General features: G+C 27.0%; 1 protein-coding gene across 3 annotated transcripts in view; it reads right to left on the bottom strand.

Moving 5' to 3' along the window:
• The window catches only part of LOC114122813 (receptor-type guanylate cyclase Gyc76C-like), a 42,060-nt gene extending 34,206 nt beyond the window's left edge, over window positions 1–7,854 (bottom strand). The window contains exons 1-2 of one of the 3 annotated variants that reach the window (XM_050198653.1): window positions 7,836–7,854; window positions 6,756–6,827 (exon numbers count right to left, since the gene is read on the bottom strand). The gene's annotated coding sequence lies outside the window, so the exon portion shown is untranslated. Of the gene's footprint in view, window positions 1–6,755; window positions 6,828–6,903; window positions 7,057–7,145; window positions 7,678–7,835 lie in introns of those variants that run through there. The other 2 variants (XM_027985580.2, XM_050198652.1) reach the window with 2 other exon arrangements.
• Between the last annotated feature and the right edge of the window lie 15,931 nt (window positions 7,855–23,785).

Raw genomic sequence — 23,785 nt, 5'->3', positions numbered from 1 at the left:
CAATTGCAAATCAATTTCATATAAATCTAAGCTTGTTTATTTACTCATCCCTTACCTATGGTATATTATTACTAATATTAATACTGTAATAATTCTAATATTATGATCAGTACGTTTTTGACGATTTTATGAAATCATAAGATACATAGTGTATGTATATGGTATAAATACAAAAAAATTTACAGTTTCACAATATATTACACATTTAAGTCATAAAAAAGAATTCGTTAGGATACAACGGGAAATTTGTAAGACATTCGGATGTAGGTACATATTATTTTGTTTACAATACAAAAATAAAAAAAACGTTATATTCTCAAGACGGATGAACTCGTTCGCTTATAATAGTAGTAATAATAATAATAAAATTTGCGATTTCGAATGGAGAACACGTCGCGATATGTTTTCTCTCTCGTTGGGCTGAAAGCCGACCTGATGGGTGCGCCCCGGCGACGGGTATTACTGGTATAATATATTATGTATCAAGTGCGGACCAGACAACCAGGCACCTTAAAATATCATAGCTTAACAACAACAACAACAACACTAACAACAACGACAACAGCAGCACAACTGGTTCTCATCCGATGACCATCGATCGCCGTCCTTTCAAAAATATATAATATCTTGAGGCCACACGCACGCAGAGCGTAAATTTGTGTGTGTGGCGCGCTCGAAATCTGCACGCGCGAACACCAGCGACGATCATAACAAATAGTATAATATATTATATTGTATTATTATTATTACATGCATCTATGGTCGTCGGACGGCCGGAAGCGCAGAAATTAGTGTGCCAGAAACTAATTCCTAAGACGATAATATACAGGCATTATAACTTATATGCATATCTATAATAGCTATATTATATAGTGGTATCTGGGTGGTTTTTTTTTTTTGAACGGAGGAAATTGCAGTCCGACTTCTAGTTATTCCGCAAAATATGCCTTACGTATCTCGACAACCGCGAATACGAAGAATGTAAGTGTGAATTTTGCTTTGAATCGGACAAAAAAAAAAACGTTCAGACAAGAGCCACAAATCTATGTTTTTTTTTTTTATTGGTTTTAAAATTGTAAAGTTGTTTGTGGTATTAATATTTGGGTTTATTTTTCATCTTTTGACTGGTTTTGATTTGTTTGTTTAGATGACCCGTCTATTTTCGTTTTCTTAAATCTGTGTAGGGGTGAATTTTGACGTATTGCAAGTTCGCTGAGTTAGTTTGGCTTGTTTATATGCTCATTTGTTTGCAACTATTCCTATGTGTCCAAGACTCCAGATTAAAATTGTATTGTTCTTTTTCTTATATTTACTCTTTTGGATTTATATTGCTATATCACTGGAATTAAATTTTGTTTTTATTTTAATGAGTGAGCTTAACAGTCACTTAGAATTATATATTTTTGGTTGTCATTTATGCTAATATACTTTATGGCTAGTAGTAATATAGCAACATGATAGCAACTAATTCGGCTGCATACATAGAACAGGATTATGGGGTATAGTTTACACAATGTTTATAAATTGTTTTTTATTATGGATATCCCCACTTTTTTTAACTTTTGGAGACATCGATATATATATTTAAAGGTGTGCTCTTTGTTTATGATGTATATGTTTGTCCATGAAAGGTTCATTATTTTTTATTATTTGTGGGACTTTGAAATAATTTTATTTTATTTTTTGTGATTCAAGTATTATATAGTTATCTGATGCTGGGTCATTTGCAAATCTGGTTAGTCTCGCAGCGTATAGAAGTATCAAATTTTATTATTTTTAGAATAGGTGTTCGTTCTCCCACTATATTGTAAATGCTTTTGATTGGGCTACTTTTGAATGCTCCTATATTGCGATTTGCATCCCTGTGTTGTGGTTCAAGTCTATGTATTTTATTTTTTGTGTTTTTGGCTGTGTAATATAGTATAGATCAGTAGATTAGTTTTGCTTAGATATGAGATTTAAATATTTTAAATAGCGTTCCTGATTCTCTACTCCAAGTTATGTGTTAATAGTTTTAATAATCTAAGTGTTTTGTTAGTAGGTATTTTCAGGGATTTTATGTGAGAAGACTCTTTGAGCCTGGAATCGAATATGAAGCCCGATGTTTTTATGTATTTTGTTGTTGGGTATGTATTTGTTGTCGTCTATTTTAATATTTAATTTACTTACTTGTAATTTATATAATAGGTTATGCAGTTTTATTTTCTTGTTAAAAAACTGAAATAATTGCAGACAATTTTTCAAACTATTTAATTGTTTATTGTATAAATGATTTTATACTGTATTGATATTTTTATTTCTACAGGAGAAGGTGTCATCATCAGCAAATATAATAGATTTTATTTAAACAATGTTTATTTTAATTTTGTTAAATATCACCAGAAATAGTGCAACTGGTAATGTGGACCCTTGTGGTACACCATTTTTTTGTGTAAAGTTGCTAGAAGTTGATTTGATGTTTTGACTTGGAATGATCAACAGTTATAATACTATATACAACGATATATCGAGTTGGCGTTTTGAGAAATTCGTAAACATCTTTAAGTATTATGGGCAATTGAACGGAATTATGTCGAGTACCTATACTAAACTCACACGAGCAGTTATTAATATAGCTGACAACTAGGCAATAATAAAAACGTACAATTCGCAATAAATATTTCGATAAACATGTATTGTTTGTAAAAATCAATACGTCCGGATTTATTGGACAATAAATCAATTAATTTGTATTCATTGTTCTTCCATATAAGTCCCTATAAATCGAGGAAAACAAAATAGTCTATTTAATCCTTATAATACATATAAGTGTAATAATATTTTTATGACACTGCAATAATATTGGTCGACTTTGTTTTGATAAATTCTTTAAGTAGAAAAATTAAAAAACATAATACGAAATCATGATAATATTGATACAAAATTTCGTAATATAATAATTTATTACAAAACTCATATCATAAGAGTAGTGTAATAGACCTTTTAGACAGTTCACACACTATTTCCACTATAACGTATCATAATTCTTTATGAGATAAAAATCCGTAATATATATATTACATTGCTTTGAATATATGATATAAAATATCTTTTCATTTACCAAGAAAAATAATTATCATTATAATGGTCCTATTATATTTGTACCTACGTGAAAAAAACCATTTAAATTAGTTGTTATAAACATTGTTCAAATTATCTATATATAGAAGTAATAAAATATATTTATTTTACTACTATAATAGCAGCAGGCAAATGTTTAGACACGAACAGATAATATAATAGTTATTATGTTATTATTAAATCTATTATTATTATTTTTATTTTATTTATTGCATTCAACTACTCTTTTATAGGTAATTCACCAAATTAATCATCTCAAAAATTATTTTACCTTACATAACAACATAACAGCTGATTAAATATTTTTATGTACATAAATACAAGGATTTAGATTAAAAATAATTTACTTAAGCTAAATAATGCTTCATGCTCATTGCTCATCAATAACACAAATGATTGCTTTATTATCGCCAAGTGGTATGACTTAAATATTGCTTAATACAATTACTAGGCAGTAAGGTAATTATTATACATACACATTACACACACATGTCAAATGCCTACCAAATATACGTATAGACACCTACTGCATGAGTACGTGCCGCTAGACATAATGAGTTGAAATAATTAATATCGCTTAGGATAACGAATAAGTGTATAAGATGTAACATTTTAAGTAGGTAACGCATTTAAAAAAAAATCTTTTATTTAATAAAGTATTTAACACTTTTAGGTTAGAGCGCCTCCGTTTGGTATTATTTTGAACGATTATAGTTTAGAATTAAAATAATTAATAGATCAATACCAAAAATATCCTGCAGTAAACCGGCGGTAGGTATTATTTATTGTTATAAAGGTTATAGACTTATAATAAATTTCAAAAATAATGCAACTTATAGATTGGTAAAAAAATTGTCAAAATATAATTTCGATAATCTTAGCACAAAGTCGAACAAAACATTATGACGTAACAAAACTGTCACGTTTCATGTACAACATAATATTTCGTTTCGCATAATGATAATTTATGCAGCTCGTAACAATTTTCGTTTTCAATAGGTAATTATTATTTTGAAAGTTAGACGCGTTATTATGGTTAGAGCTTATGAATAATTAAAATAACACTAATAATAATGATAATAATAGCAGAGCAATACCTAGTGTGTATTTGAAAATTCAGACGCGTAAAGCATTATCAAATCAATTAAAAATAACACGGTAATTGTAGAGTCCCTCAGATTCGAACTCTGTACCAAAACCTGTGAGATGCCCTTTAGTTGACCCATCGAGGTATAATAATTGATTTTTTTCGCTCGTTATCGAAACCGATTTGAAAAATAAAAAGAAGTAAAAAGACCACCAAAAACCGAAGCGTCTTTTCGGGTTATCTAGACGATCGTCGTTTTTTTTTATAACGCGTCGTAAAAAATGTCGAAAAGACTATAATAAGCTATGTTTCCTAAGCTGTATGTATTGTGTTTTAGTAATTGAGCAAACACGTGGACGCATAATAAATAATATTTGTTCATTATAAACTTATAAAGCTCGGAAAACAATAATATACGCACCTACATTGCATCATGACGCATTGTTTGATCGCGATAAGTTTTCGTGACAAGCCCGTCAGTATATTATAAGTAGGCATATAATGTGTGTACTCGGCACGTGGATTACGATGGTGTTTTTCTCTTTTTCCAAACAGACATAAAATGCAATAACTCGAAAGTCATAGGTATAATACACATATACACATAATATACGTCATGCATACAGAGTGTATCTGGAAGATAATACCTAATATAATACGTCATGAACTCTAAATGTAAAAAAATATTGTCAAATCTTCTACATCAAACACGGTCAAATAGCTGTGGGTACGCCTAACACGACTCGAACAAATCGATTTCATACCAAATAATAATGTATAGTAACACACGATAGACATGCCCAAATAATGTTAGAATTATTATCGTAGGACCGCGTGTATCGCCACGGGGTAACACCTACGCACCACGCGTATTGTTATAATAACTATATAGGTAAAGATGAAGTTGGACCACTTTGCGAACCATTCGACCTCGTCGTCTCCGAAAACAATAAGAGACTACGTAGTAATATTATAGTAGTAGTAATAATAGTAATATATAAAATTGATGTACATTGTACGTATGACACGTATGGTGTGTGTGTGTGTGTGTGTGGGTATGTGTGTAAAAACACCGCTGGCCAGAGTGTCACACGTTGACCTTCGGAAACGTGCCCGAATTACTGTGTAATTACCAAACGACCTGGGCGGGAAGAACGTATACGTACACACGCGCCCGATCGGTGGAGGGAAAGAAGGTGGACTTTTGTATCGTAATTACGTAATTTCGGCGGAGCGCAATGTGTGAAAAAAAAACCGAAATGCCGTCATCGTTGAACAACATCCTCGATAACGTACTATATATTATTATAAAATAATATATATAATTTCATACCTAAATATACGATATTATAATAAATATTTAATAGATATTATTTGTGTAACGTTAAAAAACATATGCGGGCGGCGCCTCGAGCTCTCTCGTCTCGATACTTTCAATGCTGTTTGGGTGGCCTCCGCCGAAAATGTCACGGTCAAGATTGTGCGTGGTGTGGTGTAGTGTGGTGTCGTGTGTGTTGTAGTAGTCGTGGTGTGGCGTGCTCGGGGATAGATTCGGTTTGTGTTTGGTTTTTTTTTTCTAATAAGTTAATAGGCTTGCATGCGTCGTCAGGCGGACATTGTGTGCGCATACATACAGACCGCGAACAATCGAAACGTAGAGCTAACGATATACTTACTACCTATCTGTAATACGTATCCAGAAGACACCGAAGTTTAAGTCCACCGTCTACGTAATACAATTTTATGTATACCTACTTATATATAATGTACCGAAATGTTTACCCGTGTGATATACATATAGACATACAGGTATTAAATGAAATTGTTTTTAAACATAGTATAGTTTGTTCGTAATTTATTTTGTCATGTTAGCGAATATTATATATCATCGGAATACGCTTCTATTATTTTCCCTCGTACCGCTAGCAGACGGAGACGACGAGGAACGCATCCATCATATTATTTTATTAACACGGACGGACGACGTGTAATAATAATCATTAATAATTAATGATGATCATTCGTCATCGAAATCGAAGTCGAAAAGACCGCCAACGAGTAATTACACGAAAACCAAATATTATTGTTATTAATATTATATTAATGGACGAGTCATCGGTCAACGAGACGCGTGAGTGTGTTGTCGTACACCCCGTGACACTACAATAATAATTGAAGGGACATCAGCGGTGCAACGCAATTTAACGTAATAACCGTTAAAAATGTACTTGTGTCTTTTTTATTATTGGCAATTTATTATTATTTTGCAACGAAATTGGCAATATAAAAATTTCATGTGGGAAACGTGAGGCACGCAAAAACTCTCGCGTGGGATTCAGCCAATACACACGATTTTAAAAATGTAATTTAAACGCGAGCAAACTACTCAAATAGAGACGTAAACCAGTTTCATAATTGTATTATAATTACCTAGGTGCATAATGCAGGGTATTACCTATAGATCTATATACCGACATAAGTGTACCTATGTATAGCAACGGTATATTAATGTAATATTATTGTTATTATTAAATTGTATAACGCTTACCAGTCAGAATCAGCGTCCGGGTTGACATCATCGGGGGACCGATAACACTGAATTCATACACGCCTCGAATACCTGTAAACACAAAACGATTATTTTTTTTTTTTTATTCGTCTCGTCACGAACGCCGTGAGTAATGAACTGTACACACATGATATAATATTATAAATACATATGCACACACGTAAGCGCGGTAAAAATTCAAATAAATAAAAGTGAAAACACGGCGATAGCGGACGCGCACATTATTTTTCGAAATCTCGAGGGGAGGGTTGAACAGATAAAGAATATGAGAAGAAAATAAAATGTCGATCGTTAACTAGGTAAATATAATACCTATAAAAAAATAAAATTCGAGCGACGGTCGTTGCCCCGCCAATAGCTTTTACTTACTGGTCAGCCAAACGATAACGCATTTGATTCGTACCCGTCAACGACGGTCGTTCCACAGGTCCGTCGATCGTTTATTTTATATATTATCACTGTTCGGACAACTGGTTATCATTAAACATAACCTAGAAAATGGCCGCGGTGGCGGTAAACGAGCGTGCGACCGCTGAAACACCGTCTGATCGCCACAGCAGATAGTACGTTTATTATTGTTATGTGTATTTTATTAATGTCTCACGACGAATCGCTCGATGAAAATGTTTAAAAAAAAAATTAATAATACACACACACACACACACGTATGAATACGCGCGTTTGTCAAATTTTCGAAAAATGATAAGTGACGCGGCTCGATGATAAAAAACAATGGGAATACAACTTGTTAGAGTGGAAAATAATTTACGGCTTTTATCCGTATGGGATATTATTATTATTATTATTGTTATTATATTATTATAAATAAATTATTATACGACGTGTTAACGCGTGTGCGACGAGCGCGCGTAACGTGCACGAATCGGAGACTAGTACTAAATATTGCGGTTGCGGTCGCGGCGGTGGCGGCGGCGGCAGCAACAGCGACGACAGCGGCGGCGGCGGCGAGCAACAAGTTGTTGTTATACACACACACGTACACACGGTACCACACACACATACGCACACACGCTCACTTCCTGAGAGTGATATGATTACTATTAATAGATCGGTGGCCTCGATCGTTGCCGCCGAGTGCATCCAGTTCTTGATAACGGGGCGGCGCAACAGCAGTAAACAAGATGGGACGCCATCTGCCGTCCGGTCCAGGATTGCACGTCTCGTCGCGAAATTTTCCGGTGAGATTTTTCAAAGGCCCCGCTTGTCCGATCACCTGCATCCGCACTTGAAACGGACGCGACGATAGGGCGTAATACGTGTCCACCAAAACAGTATAATATGCTATACTGTAAAGCTGTAACACAGTAAGTTGACACGCTATAAAAAATTGAAAAACAGTAGTAGGTAGGTAGGTATAATATCATTACATTTTAATAAAATGTCTAAATATATAATATTTATTAGTTATAACTAGGGTTGGGATTTTAATGCCCTAAAAAATCTCAAAAAATGCAAAAATGACTTAAAAAACTCAAAAAATTCATTTAAATTATAATATTTATTATAGCTTAAACGATTGGAAAAAATTTTTTATTGTTACTAGAGTATTTGTTATTTATTTAGTTCTGGACGTACTAAATGGTTACTAATAATTCAATAATACTTATCAGTTATCAGTTATCGAGGCCTAGCTATGATAAAATTGCTATCGTCAATAACTTGTCGTTTTACATAATTTATTATTCGTACCGTCACGCGAAGGCAGTTTGCCGAAAGTCCCTTGTTAATCGCAATAATTTTCGTCAATTTTATAAACACATTTTGAAAAATGCTCTAAAAACTAATAAAATGCACTAAAAATGCATTAGAGGTTAATTTTGTCAAAAAATACAAAAATAATTTACTAGTCAGTATCACCCAAAACATATTTTATACACACAGACTAACGTTTCAAAACACCAGAAAAAAATATGCCTTTGCATCAAAAGCCCAACCCTAGTTATAACATTATATTGATTATTGATACTAAAATCTCAAGTTTATCAGGGACATACAATGACAAATGAATATCGTCATCGACACCATCCATACAAGTGGATATATATATTATATATATATATATATATATGGGTAAATAGGTGCGATTCCGTGATCAATGACCATGAAGTAAATACCTAGGTATAAGTTATATTTGTTAGTTGCTATTATCATGTGTAATTTGTCAAAGACAGGCGGCCGGCCAACTCACAAAACTGTTACATGGGGCGATTAAATATTATTATGGCTGTAGGAATATTATGTATTTATGTAAGATAAATTAATGAAATATTGAGTTGAAAGATGATCTCGAGAACTCAACCAGATTCTGCTGCTGTCATACTAAACGTTATTATGTATCGGTGTAGTGGAATAGAATGTTCGTGACACGCGGTTGATTGCAACGATTTTCGCAGGAATTCGCTCGCTCAACATAAAAATAATCGCATTTAATCCGGACACTATATATAGAGTTCAGAATAATTACATCGATTTTCGTTTTGAGCTGTCCGTTTAAATCATCGAAATCACGTATACGTAACAAAAAAAAAAAACCATACCTAATTTTCTGTAATTATTACAAAATTAATTTCTGATCGACGGTCGTTAATTTTAAAGTCAATTGAAAGTTCACAATTTGACGTCATTGCGCGTGAGTGATAAAAAAAGTGCACTGTTGCTATAATATAATACATGTTATGTATTACAGCAGCTATACATAATAGTGCATTATACCAAATACTAATCAATATTAGTGCGTTCAATAGACAAAAAAAAAATAGAGAAACACTTATGTATGTATATAGAGAATGGTTTATTAAATAATGTAGCAATAATATCAACTATATAGTACATATGTATAATGTAAATACGAAATGTAAATATACGAGTACGTATATTATGACGATAAGTTTAATTTTATGATATTTAGTTTTAATATATGTCTCTAACAATAACCTAAGCAAAATATATTTTCAAAAAATTATAATAATAGCGTCATTATTATAATACTATATTATTGTACAGAAAATACTAAACTACGCATATTAATCTTAAAATTATTCAAAATATTAGTCCAAAATAGATATATATTTCAGTTGTAGGCCTGTGTTAAATTATATTCTATAATGTTCTTAAAATACAAAAATTATTGCCTAGAGGCTAGAATTTAAAATAACATTATAAATTCTTGTTGAAGCAAAACCATAAATTGGAAATAAATTATTTATGTACCAAGTAAATTGACATTCATGTATAAATTATTGATTTTAAAGTTGACTAGAGGTACTTAAAATATAAATAATCATATAATATTTTTTAAAATAGAGTTAGACAATATTAGGTACTATCATGTTTATACTATAATAATAATTAAATATTATGATTAGAAAATAAATATTTTTTTTTTATTAGTTTTATTTATAGGTACTCGTATAATCAGTGTTACCTAATTTATATATCAACATAATTTTATTTATAGAATTATATGCTATAAATAATAGTTATTGTAATGGTTTTGGACCTTAAAAACTACTATTGTTAATGTATTTTAGGAAGGTGATTCGCATTTTGCAGTAAGATTAAATCTTATCAACGACCTATGAACTTATCGTGCCTAATAAATTGAAAATAATTATAAGATAATTTTTTTTCAAGAAATTCAAAAATGTGTTTTATAAACCTAATAATACTTTACATTTCATACAAAACAATCCAATATAAATCAAATAATTGCACTAGCTAAATCGTAAAATAATTAATAATGAACAGTAATAATATACTAAAAGTAGCATTATACCTATATAAATAAATAAATAACTTTTTATCACGAGGCAATTTAAATAACATGACGTGAAGTCTTTATCACTGTATAACATGAATATATAGCGTATATACTTATATTATATTATCCATGTTAAGTTCTTACTTTGTCTAGTTTGGGAGTTTAAATGTTTGAAATATTAATTAAAAATTAATAAATATTAACTCGGATTATTAATATTTTTTTTTCGTTAATTTGGTCCGTCAATAAATCTGTTGTACGTTAAACCATATAGCAGGTATAACTAAAATATTGATTACAATTGTGTCCAAATTATTTTTTTGTATCTTTTGATGCACACTTATATAATATTATGAACAAAAAATTAAATTCATATGACTATCAACCAACTATACAACAAAATATAAAAACCAAACCCGGCGAAACCTATAAGTACTATAAAAATCAGTTTATATTGATCGATTTTAAAATAAAAACTAAAAATCTAATCATTACATAATATTTAAGTACCCAGTTTTAATAATCTGTGATCTGTGTCCAGCTTACAAATTATATTTTTACTGACTGAAAAATTAGGGTCGATTGATGGAGTTTCAAATTGTTTTTCTTATGAGGTACCTGACATTACTGTGCCGAATTTACAATCATTCTCAGGTTTGATACTATAATTTGCATGTAAATGTAACATACGTATTGTATTGTATTGCCGAAGTATAGTAATAATGATAACTTCGAAAGTTCCAAAAATTTCTATCTTCAATTCAAATGATAAATGGTGTGAGCTACGAGATTAAAATAAATTTTAAAAACCGTGAAAAACTACGTATTATGTCTGTACGAACAGTATTATTGTGTTATGAACCAATTGTAACGTTGGGATTGGTCGCTGTTGTGTTTTATAGTCACGCCCTAAGTACGACGGGTTTTAAATTTTTGCTACAAGATATAATAAGAGAAAGTTCATAAAAATAATTTTTTTATCCATACATACTTTAAAATCATTTATGAGTATTATATACCTTATTTTATAGTATATATTTATTATTTATATACGTATAAATATATATTATTATACCTACGATTAAATTCTTTCTCATTATTCTAATACAGATTTAAAGAAAAAAGTATTTTAGAAACAATCTCAAATACTTAAAAATTATGTATTTAATTAAATATATGTGATGAGTTAAGAATATTTGATGAAATAAGTAATAAATATTTGTTACAGTTCACGCAAGCTTAGATAAAGGTGTTATAAAATTTTAATATATCTATACCTTTTCTATAAAATATCCAACAACAATATACTTTTTATGATTATTATAGGAGTAAATAAGTTCTGTTACTAAACCATTAAAATGGCTTTTTTAACAGCTTTGATAAACTTAATATTACCTAACAATAAATTGATAAAACAGTATATTATGAATAATGTACTAAATTCTATCGTTATAATATTTTATACAATGGTGAGCACTAATTAGTTAAAAGACTTATTTTTTTCAATAAAATTTAGGCTAACTTTCGTTATTATAATTTATTTTCTTATGAATTGAATAATTGAATAAATTTAACTGTTTATTATAATTTCTTAGTACCTATTCTTCAGGTAATTTTAAAAGTAATAGATGCCTAACTATAATATCACAGATTTTATTTTTATAGAATCTGTGAAAGTATTTAAGTTAAAATCTAACATTTGTGACAGCGGTTGAAATTGAAAATTAATTAAATTATTTTTGTTGGCGGTTATTTTATACAATTTAAAAAATAGTAAGCAAATTACCTAATATTTCTTTAATTTATAATTTAGTGGCAACAAAAAAAAAAAAAAACTGCCACTTCATGAACCACGATATAGTGTGCAATAACAATAAATATTATAATGAATTTTTAACAAAAGTTATAGCTAGTATTAAAAAAAAACTAAGTCACTCAATCGCTATAAGTGTCTTACTGACTGTAATTAAAAAAACATTAATTAACTTTATTTAATCGAGTAAAGCTAATATTTTTCTTCAATTAACTTTTAGAATTAAATATTATGTAATAATATTTAATTATTAATGCGTAGAATGAATCTCTTGGCGAAGTATTTCCACTAGAAGGTCTCTTCAACCCATTATTCATGTTCGTATATTATTGTATCAATTATTGTTACTTAAATTTATTACTCATATGTTGTAACATGTTACTTAAAATAAAGAATTAAGTTAAAATAATATATATATAACTTAACCAAACCAGATTAAGTATAACATAGTATAAAACCTTGTCATCTATGATATTACTATTATTATTATTATATAAACAACATAGGTATATAGGTAATATGCAGGGCATAAGTTAGTCTGGTTGTATTTTTTAGCAAATAAATTATGGTAAATAACTTATGGCTTACTACATAAAAATATAAAGAACACAATAAATTATTAATAAATCATTACACACACGTACACATAAATTCATAATTCAGACGGGCATAGAGTTTTAATAAATTGATTACAGTTCAAATAATATTAGTTTTATCTCTAATATAAAAATTGACATACACATAATAACTGTTTGCTTAATCAATTATTTTTTATTTGTTTTGTTTTTTGTACTTCTAATTTTTCGAGATAATGTTTATTTTACAAATATTAACGAAGTTAAATGTAAATATTTTAATATAATTTTTATGTTAATATTATATTGGTACCTATAATATACAACATATAGGTATACTATTGGATACTGAATATTAAATAACACGTTTCCGCTTGAGAATCTTTAAACTATAAGTTAAGTAAAGTATAGTAGTTAAGAGTAGCTAACTAATTTTAAGCTAAATACTAAAGAGTATGACACTTCAATTAATTATACTTCAATTGAATTATCTTATCATAAAAATATGTAATTTTTGGTAATTATAAGAATAGACATAAACGCATGGGAACTTTTATTCTTATATCACTTAAATATTTTCATTCGTAAAATTTCTTCGCAATAACTAAGTTATAATTAGAAATAGGGTTCTGAATTTGAAATATTTCACTTGAAATATTGAAAAATATTTTTTCTTTTTTTAAACATGTTTATGGTTATAGATGCTTAGAAATAATATATTGATTATACACAGAAAATATTTATAATGAATAACTTATCAGTTATCATTTATACCAACCAAGGTTTATGAACTACTATAATATGTTAATGGTTATAAATTAAGTTTTTTAACTTTATAACTGATTAAAATATGGTATATTGGTATTACCCAATATTATTGTATTATTTGTTATGTTTTTTGGAGGTAAATCACTTAGGCATTATTATATCATAGATTTGTAAAATATCTTTTACATTGTAATATGTAAATATGTTTCATACAATAAACCAACTTATAAAAATGTTCACTTATAAATTGACTTTTAGATATAATTATAATTTTTTATTTTTCATTGAAATGAAATATTTCAAGAAAATAAATTTCATGAAATTTTAAAACCCTAATTGAAAAATACAGTTATGTTAAAAAGCATGTAAAATTATTATTGTGGCTGTATTTTTTCAATACAATATGTCCAAAAAAGTTATCATTGTAATCAATTTAAAGTATGATAATACGCTAAAGATACGTAATATTCCATGTTACATCTTAAATATGAGTGTAGGATATAGTGAGCATAGTTTATACTTTAATTTTATGTTATGAAAATATAACATCGCTTTAGGTTAGGTTTGATAGAGTGAACTAAAAAAAATAAATAAGTCATGAATTAATTTTTTTATTTAATTTTCAAATCCTCTATTTGAATTTTTTTTAAATAAAATACCTAAAAATTGTTCATTTGAGAACACCATTATTAAAGCTTAGGATCTGCGTTATTAACTATACAATAATAACGAATATGAATATTCTACAGATGAAATGAGAGTTGTCGATCGTGTATAACTTCAACTGGTAAAATCTGATAGGCTACAGTAATAAAAATATTACCTACATACGTACATTTTATTTGAATGCTTTTAATTAGGGCTCGGATTTTAAAGCATAATAAACAGCAAGAAAAGCACATGATTGTTTAAAAAAAAGCAAATAAGGAGCATATTTATTTTTAAAAAAAGTAAAAAAAAAGCATGACCAAAAATTAACATGTACTAGTTATAAAATGAATAAAAAAATTAAAAAAATTAATTTAAATTGATAAAAGAATTAATACCACGTATTTCCCTAGATTTGTAGTAGTGAATCTTATTGTTCGAAAGAATGATCTTTTTATACATAGAAAATGAACTCTTTACATCCACTGAAATAATTGGTGAATGATTATTTCATATAAGAGGTTTCAAATTACAGCATTAAATCTTAAATTTTGAAATGGTCAATATCGATGTTATAGGTGTACTGACTGTTTAGGTACCTACTGTAGGCTATACGTAGGTAGGTATTCTATATGTTTAATATTTTTTATAATCAAACCGATAACGAAAACAATAATAATCCATTATAACCATTTAGTCCGTATTCTGGGTTTTAACATTTCTTATTTTATTATTATTTTTTTTTGTTACAATAGCATAATAAACATAATAAAAAAATCCACATAAAAACAATAAAAAAGCAAAAAAAATCATTTACATGAAAATAGTCAAAATAAATTGCTTTATTTTAATCAGAATGACATGAAACGAATTTATGTATAAAAATGATTAGATTTCTATTCTCATATATAAAAAAAAGAAGCACATTTGCTTTAAAATCCGAGCCTTGCTTATAATACAATATAATGGCCAGATTATAGTCATACAGGATTTAGTTGTAAGAATAATATACGATCTCAAGTAGATACTAATCCATATCGATAATTATGTAATAAATAATAATATATATATAATACTATCAGTCGTCAGATAGAGCGTGAAAATTAGGTAATCGGCATTCTCGATTTTGTGAAATACGTTTTTTAAATCTCATTTGGAATTCCGGACGTTTGCATGTTAATTACTGTTTATTTGCCTAATGCTATCGTCACATCCTTATACATTAATAATAAAAAAAAAATTAAGTCGTTAAAAAACAATAGTAAAACTATGCGATTGTCGCCGCGTAGCGCTAATAAATAACGATATTATTTACGATCGACGACCCGAGCAATGATGGTGGTAGGAGTGGCGGATAACGAAGGACCGATCGGCTGGTTGTACGATGTCATAGGTGTCAACAACTGTCATCAATATTATAATAATATATATGCACTACACGCTAAATGATAAGACACTTATTTAATCGGACAATCAGACACGCGAATGTGATGGTTATAATATAATATATATTATTAATATTTTTTTTCTATACAACAAAAATATAATATGATGATACTATAATATAGTAAATGATAACAAAATAGTACCTAGTTAAATATAACAAGTTCGTGATGTATTCAATATTAATCGCATAATACCTATCTCGCATTGATATAACATACACATTTAGCTATAAAATATAAACTGATGGTTTACAATTTCAATAAAAATAAACGATTGTTTTAATTAAAAATAGATAATATCAAAAAATAATGTTAAAAATTAAAATACTTAAATCAAACGCCTGTTTATGTGACGAACAAAACGTATTATTATCTATGAATAAATACAAAACAATGTAACTTTACAATGAATTACCTTGCGTAGGTGCTGTCATTTCTAATGAGTAATGACATTTTAAATTATACCAAATTTCTCCATTGATGTATCTTTTGGGGATTTTATTACATCTATCGCTGGATGATCATTCATTTCTCCCTTCATAGTATCAATATCAGGGATGGCAAATCCATGGTAAGTGTGCCCGAGGTGGCACGCGAAAAGATTTTGAGGGTACGCAAAAATGAAAATAATTTTATTACATAATATATTATATATGTATATTATACATAGTGTATAATATTTTTCTTATAAATTATAATATAGTATAAAAAAATATTTTTCATTGCACGCTTGAAAAAAGGGTAATTTTTGGCACGTAACTTTCAAAAATTTGCCACCCCTGATTTATAGGATTTTCCATTTATTATATAATATATTAAAGTTGATATCATTTACAGTTTACAAATTGTGCTGAGACATATATAGATTTAAAACACTAATTTATTATATAAATTATTATTATAAGTATATATGTTTACATTATAGGAACCCACTGTCAAAACACTCAGTATTTTTTTCTTGTACAGTTTAAAAGTTTTTAGACGATTAATATCACTACATAGGTATTGATATCATTAAAATTAGTATATAAATCTTTTATTTGAAATTATGAACATAATCATTATGGTTATTGAATATATATGACATTAATTACAATTAATAACCTATGAATTATTGTTAGTATAATAAATAAATTTAAGTGATGTTACAGGGTGATTTACCCTCTTAGCCCCTTTTGCTTTAATAATGTAGTTTTTCAAATTCTGTTTTTTTTTGGAATTTTTAAATGTGCCTAAAGACCATATTTTAAAATATTTGAGATTTTTCGTACTAGTTAGGTTAGGTTAAGTCTGCCCTGATTTCCTAAAGAAACACAAACTTCTATTTTCAAATAAACTCACCCTGTTTTATACTACAAATTATTTATCAGATAATTTTTCTAAACATTATTAAGACGCACCAAACTAAAAATTTGAAGAAGTAGTTTTTGAGTTATTTAACTATATTAGTTTATTAAGGATAATATGTCCACTACAATGGGTTTGAAAAAAATGGAGGGATAGCGATTTGAAAATTTTAGCAATTATTACTAATCTATCAATTTATGATTTGCAAAAATAATTCAAGTATATTATATATTATATATAGGTACTAAATTTATATTTTATTTAATCATACAATTTTTTTTTGAGGACTACGACTACCTACTATATTTAATTTAAATATTTCAATAGTTGAGAAACTATTTATTATAATTTTGATTTAGTTACATCAGCATTTTCGAAGTAATTATTCATTAAATTATTTAGAGTATCTAAAAAAGGATTCTCGTTTTAAAAACAAAAGTATATATCATTGTAGGACACTCCTAATAGTACAACATATCTTAAAAAATTAAACAATTTGTAGATTTTTTAAGTACCTATGTTTAAAAATGTCAAGTATCAGAATAATGATAAATCTAAATGGCAATTATGGCATAATGCTTGGCGAATCACTCTGTATGTAGCTTTATTATTATAATATTACGGATACATCTCTTTAGTAAAATAGTGGCTTATTTGTTTTTGTTTACTCAGTTGTTGTTGAACACAACGCATATGTTCGAATTATTTTATTAAATATTATTATTATACCATAATTTACATCATAAAAATATATTTATTTCAAACGGTAGGTACGTGTCATGTATATTGTATATTATACTTCTCGATGTATAGTTGTTATAACTTATAAGTGATTTAGTCATTAGTTAAAAGAAATGCATAATGGCATAATGGCAGTTTAAAATGATATCATTTCCGTATATTACAACAGATTGTATGGTATAAAAGAAATGAATTATTCTCTTACATGTTGGTTGCATAGTTTTGTATTAAATTAATCTTAAATCTTAATAGATAATGCAATACAACCTAAAATGCATTAACTCATGGATGTTTTCTACGAACGAGTTTAAGTGGGTACTTTGATATTTGATATTTATTATTGCGGGTGAAAATTTAACAATTAATTTTAAAACATCAAATGAATAAGTGAATTTAATCAAAATATTATGTTTTGTTTATTTTGAATTTATTTTTTTATAATTTATGTAATATATTAATAAACTATATTTTTTTTATCATGAATCATGATGTTTACAATAAATTTAATATTCTATGATTTAATTTATAATTAATTATCAAAAGATGTTCGAAAGTATTGGCTTTGTGTAATCTGTATTTATGCTATACACTGTGTATTTCTACAGATGATAACCAAACTAATTTAGTATTTCGAAGTTTATAAAAATTAAATACTTATAAAATTGATTATTCAAACCTTAAGTTATTATTATACTATTACTAGTATCTAGTAATGTTATAACTTATAATAAATTAAATATTATTATGAAGTAACTAGTAGCTTCTAATAATATGAGGTAGGTACTATATAATGTACTTAATACTCAATGCCAATTAAAAATAGAAAAAAATCTTATTCAAATGATTATTTTGATATGCATTTTTAAAACTTCTCAGCAATTTGAATGGGAATTTGGTAAATTACAAAATATAAAAAGTTGATATATTTATATTTTATATTTAAATATCGCTTAATATATCTTATAGAATACTTTTACGGCTTTACCACAGGTTTAGCATTAAATTTAAAGTCAGCCTCTAGTGGCCCACTCTATTCTTATATAATCAGTATTCACTTAAAAAAAGATAAAATAAGTAGTGCTGATAAGTTTGAACACCAAGTTACTATCACAAAACTTAAGAATAATACACTTTACAACGAAAACCATATATTTTACTAGGTATACTGCTTACACTGATTATTTTTATAATGTTTATTTTCAGATATTATTCTTGTAATGTTGTATCATGTCATTTTAAATCTACTTTAATTAGTCTACACTCAGTTCATAAATTAATATTTAGGTTTATATTATAATATACATGTATAAAATAGTTTACGTTGATATATAATAATATACTTAGCAATTGAAACTCAGAAGAGCATGACGCACAAAGATTCGTGAGTGTTGTAATCGGTGATTGTAAATTTACAGCTATGAAAGTATGAAATAAATTCAATATTTTTACAATGAATAAAATCATTTTGGTTTGGTAAAATATTATAATACATTGGACAATATTTACTATGCATTGTGTTAAATCAACAGATAGTTTTACTTTCGTAAACATATATGTTAACGATTTTTTATGATAGGTACTATTAAACTGTCATAAATAAAAAAAATATATATACATGACTATTGTTAAATCATACATATTATATTATTTATTTGAAAATGTTGACGATGTATTATTTTAAACCAACAAATAGATATTATACTTTTGTAAACATATAATATGTTCACAGTATGTACCTAAAAAGTAAATGTTATTAAACTCCCATAAATAATGAAATATATATGACATTATTGTTAAATATATACATTTATACATTTTGTAATATAATATATTAATTTTACCAGCTTGAGTTAATATTATAAATCTAGATATGATAATATATTGAAGTAATTAATTAAAAATTTGAATTAATAATATATTTTGAAATTTTAAACGATTAAATTGATGCAAATATAAAACACAACACACGGGTACACATAATTATAGTAGATATTTGATTTATGTCATACATTCACGGATCATTGCATGTTTATTTATAAAACAAAAATTACATTGATACGCTTTAATAATTATTTATTCGTAAGTATTTTCCTTGTTAATATATAAGACAAATTATACGGCAATAACGCAGTTAAATTTAATTGTTTCAACATTGTATTAGGTATAGTTCATTAAAAAATGTAATTATTGTTCCATATAGTTCTATAAATAGCAATGTTTATATTGTGGACGTATTATTGACGTATTAAATAACCTTGCAATAATTATTTACATTTTATGACTATATTCTTAAACTATTACTAAAATATGTTCTACTATGATGTATGATTAAATTAATATTTAAATTTACAGTTATATTCTAATATACTACCTTTCTGTCCATCTACACGTATTGATCTACGAAAATATATGGTACTTATACGTATATAAAATATTGTTCTTTATTTCTATTACTAATAATTATTATATTTTATGTTTAAACTTATTTAATATTGTCCTTATTGCGTTTAATTCATTTTCTTAGTGATTTAAAATTTTAATGAATAATACACAATAATTATTCTCATTAGTTTTTAAGAATGTCTAAAAATATAATCACAATAGTATTTTTCATAGTTTGTTCTACTAAAATGTTATGTTATTAATAAATTAATACTCAGTTTTTAAATTCTTGATGATATTATAAAAATATTTGTTACCGGTAAATTTGGTTTCCTGTTTAACTGATACAACTGACATTGGAATTCAAATATTCAATACACTTACAATCTAAAGGTACAGTATATTGTAGAATGTAGAGAGTAAAAATTTAAATTATTTGTTCTCAAAATTTATTGTAATTTTTCACATATTATAGGTCACTGGTAACATTTCTTTTATGGTACCAATAATACGTATAGAACAAACAATACGTCAGTCGGCAATATATTGTGTAGTATATATTATATAGTAGAGATGGCGAACGTTTATTGAAGTCAGGTACCAACACTTTATAATCAAAGTTAAAAAAAAAATTCCTTATCCTTATTATTACAATATATTCATACGTACCTTGTACCTACCTATATAGTTATGAACAATTTTTTTTCAGGATGATGGGGATCTTAATATCATTTGTGTATTTTGTTAGTCTTAAATGCTGTAATGAAACAGAAACAGTATTAGTTTCATCCATCGGTGTATTATTCCTTTGTTTTGATTTGAAACAATTAACAGTAGAAAACCACGTCCCGTTAATTTTTTCTACGTATCATAGATTTGCCATCCTTAATGGTATACCTACCTACCTATAAAGTTAGGTATAATTTACAATAATTAATTATATTTTATTTAATAATACCCTATTAATTGGTATTAAATCACGAAAAACAGCAAAATGATTCATCTGATTGTATACAAGTATGATATATAATATAATTACAAGTAGGTATAAAAATGTAAAGGAATGTAAACTGTATACGTATTAAAGTATAGGTGGAATAATTATTGTACATGCAAAAGTGAATCGTGACTCAATTTTTCAGATGGTTATTTGTATGTTTAAAATATTCGTTTAGATATCTGTTTCGACAATGTCTATGTATGCATTCATATTTGAATATTTGACGTAAACTAACAGCATACCTATTCATCATAATGAAAATACTTAACTCATTATAGTAATACAGTATTATACGTTATTATAGCTAATTGTAGTGACACTATATGATAATGCAGTATTAATAATTAATTAGTAACTGAGTGAATAACCTAATTAGAACAAATTTGTCATAAAGCCTACATAACTCTACTGCTTGTACTTTTGTACTTTTTATCTACTTGTGAAAATAAGTTTTAAAATGTATATTTTGAGTACTTGACGTTATTTCATATATACAGTATAATACGTTATTATGGACTTTTTAAAAATGGTAGTGAATATTGACATATTGTCTTGCAAATTATATTCGCTTAATGTTAAGCTGTACGAGATACTGTAGTTTGTTAAACATTATTTGTATATTCGGTATAGAAATAAGTAGGTGATTTTTGAGATAGATAGTTTTAATTTTACATTAACAGATAGAGAATTAAAGGGGCAAAATATAACGTTATGGAAGATTTTCCATTATTATTATTTTCTTCATAAAGAATTTCGATGAAAAAATATATATAGATATAACGGTATATATTATATATGTATAGACACGATAAAAAATAATATATTTTGTTGCGTAACATTTAATTTTTTTTTCTATATAATATTAATACTTCTAATAGACAAAGTTACTATTGCAGCCATAGTTTATTTAATTGTATTCGTACCTATACTATTTAAACGATTCTTATTCGTAATTTATGTTAAAAACAACATAGTATGCGATAATTATGGTTACATTTTCTACTATACATTGTTCACTAGGAAATTGATATTAAAATTATTAATTTATATTATTAATCTTAATATTATATTTAAACTAAATGAAATATATAAAAAAATAATATTAGATTTAATCTATAAGGTTACAGGAAATTTTATATACAAGTTTAAGAAGATCCCTATACACTTCAATTAATAATAAATAAGTATCTATTTAGTTTAAAAATAGTAATAATTAGTTGACCGAATGAAATGTAAAGTTAATAAATTTCCTCAAATATAATATACACAATACGAAACTATCGGAAAAATACTATAAGTATTACAATATATAGAGGTTGGTTCATATATTAGGTTTTACGCCTCTTTTATTCTTTAATAATACATTTATCCATTTTCAAATCATTGAAGTTTAACTAGTTTAAACCAGCTTAAATTATTTTATGAGTATCTACCTATATTTAAAATAATGAATAAAATATTATTATCTATGTAACTGTATAAATATATTATAAATAATAATTACAATTTATGTGTAAAAAAAATAATAAGGTTAATAAAAATTGCAGAATTTAAGATTTCTATACTTTTATTATACTATTATTTTAATAATTATGTATAAGTTATATTTGATATTCCTACACTATTTGCTAAAATGAAGGAATATGTTGTATTATAATCAAGACGGTATTTTTAAAATAAACTGCATTTACAGATTTAAATTTAACGACTTGATTCTTATTTTTTATTTTTTGAATCATTTAGAAATATAGAAATTTATTGATAAAAACTGAATCTGGTAATGAATTAACGTACATACGTTTATATATAGCAGCAGGATTACTCATTAGTCATTAATTTTATTCGGAATGTTCTTTCATAAAAAAAAAAAAAAACGAAACTATAAAATGCACGTTATAATTATATTTATTGTTTATGTAAACGTTATTAACTCATTATATGTACATAGGTACTTCATTGTTCTCATATTTAGGTATATATATATATATATATATATATATCTGTGCGTGTGTGTGCGCTGTATATCAATCTCTGAATACTGTCGGAATTCTACGAGTATATCATACATTTTTTTTTTTTTTTTGAAAGAAACAGACGTTAAAATTAAAATGTTAATAAAAAATGGTTATATAATATGAGTTTTTTTTTTGTGTCTGAAATTTTGCTATAAAATAAAAACAAATAATCGCATGTTACGTATATGTAAAATGAATATAGGTAGGTGTATTATTTGATTCTTTCCGAGAATAGTTTGAATACTACAAGCTTTTATTGTGTATTATTCAGTGGTGGCGCTAAGGGAGGGGCATGGATGGGCCACGGCCCCTTCTAAATTTGTCTTGGCCACCCTTTGGCCCCTTTGATCGCCTAACCACAAGACAAAAAAATTCTTTAATAGAACAGATTATAAAATTGAAATTTTATACTTCTCTAAGTCCTACGACTATATGGCAACATTTTTTTTTTTTGAGCGAATAAAATATGAATAATTTTTTGAATTATGAATAAT

Source organism: Aphis gossypii, chromosome 1 (assembly GCF_020184175.1).
Source record: "Aphis gossypii isolate Hap1 chromosome 1, ASM2018417v2, whole genome shotgun sequence".
In the NCBI taxonomy this organism is placed as follows: domain Eukaryota; kingdom Metazoa; phylum Arthropoda; class Insecta; order Hemiptera; family Aphididae; genus Aphis; species Aphis gossypii.
This window is presented reverse-complemented; position numbering and strand designations above follow the sequence as displayed.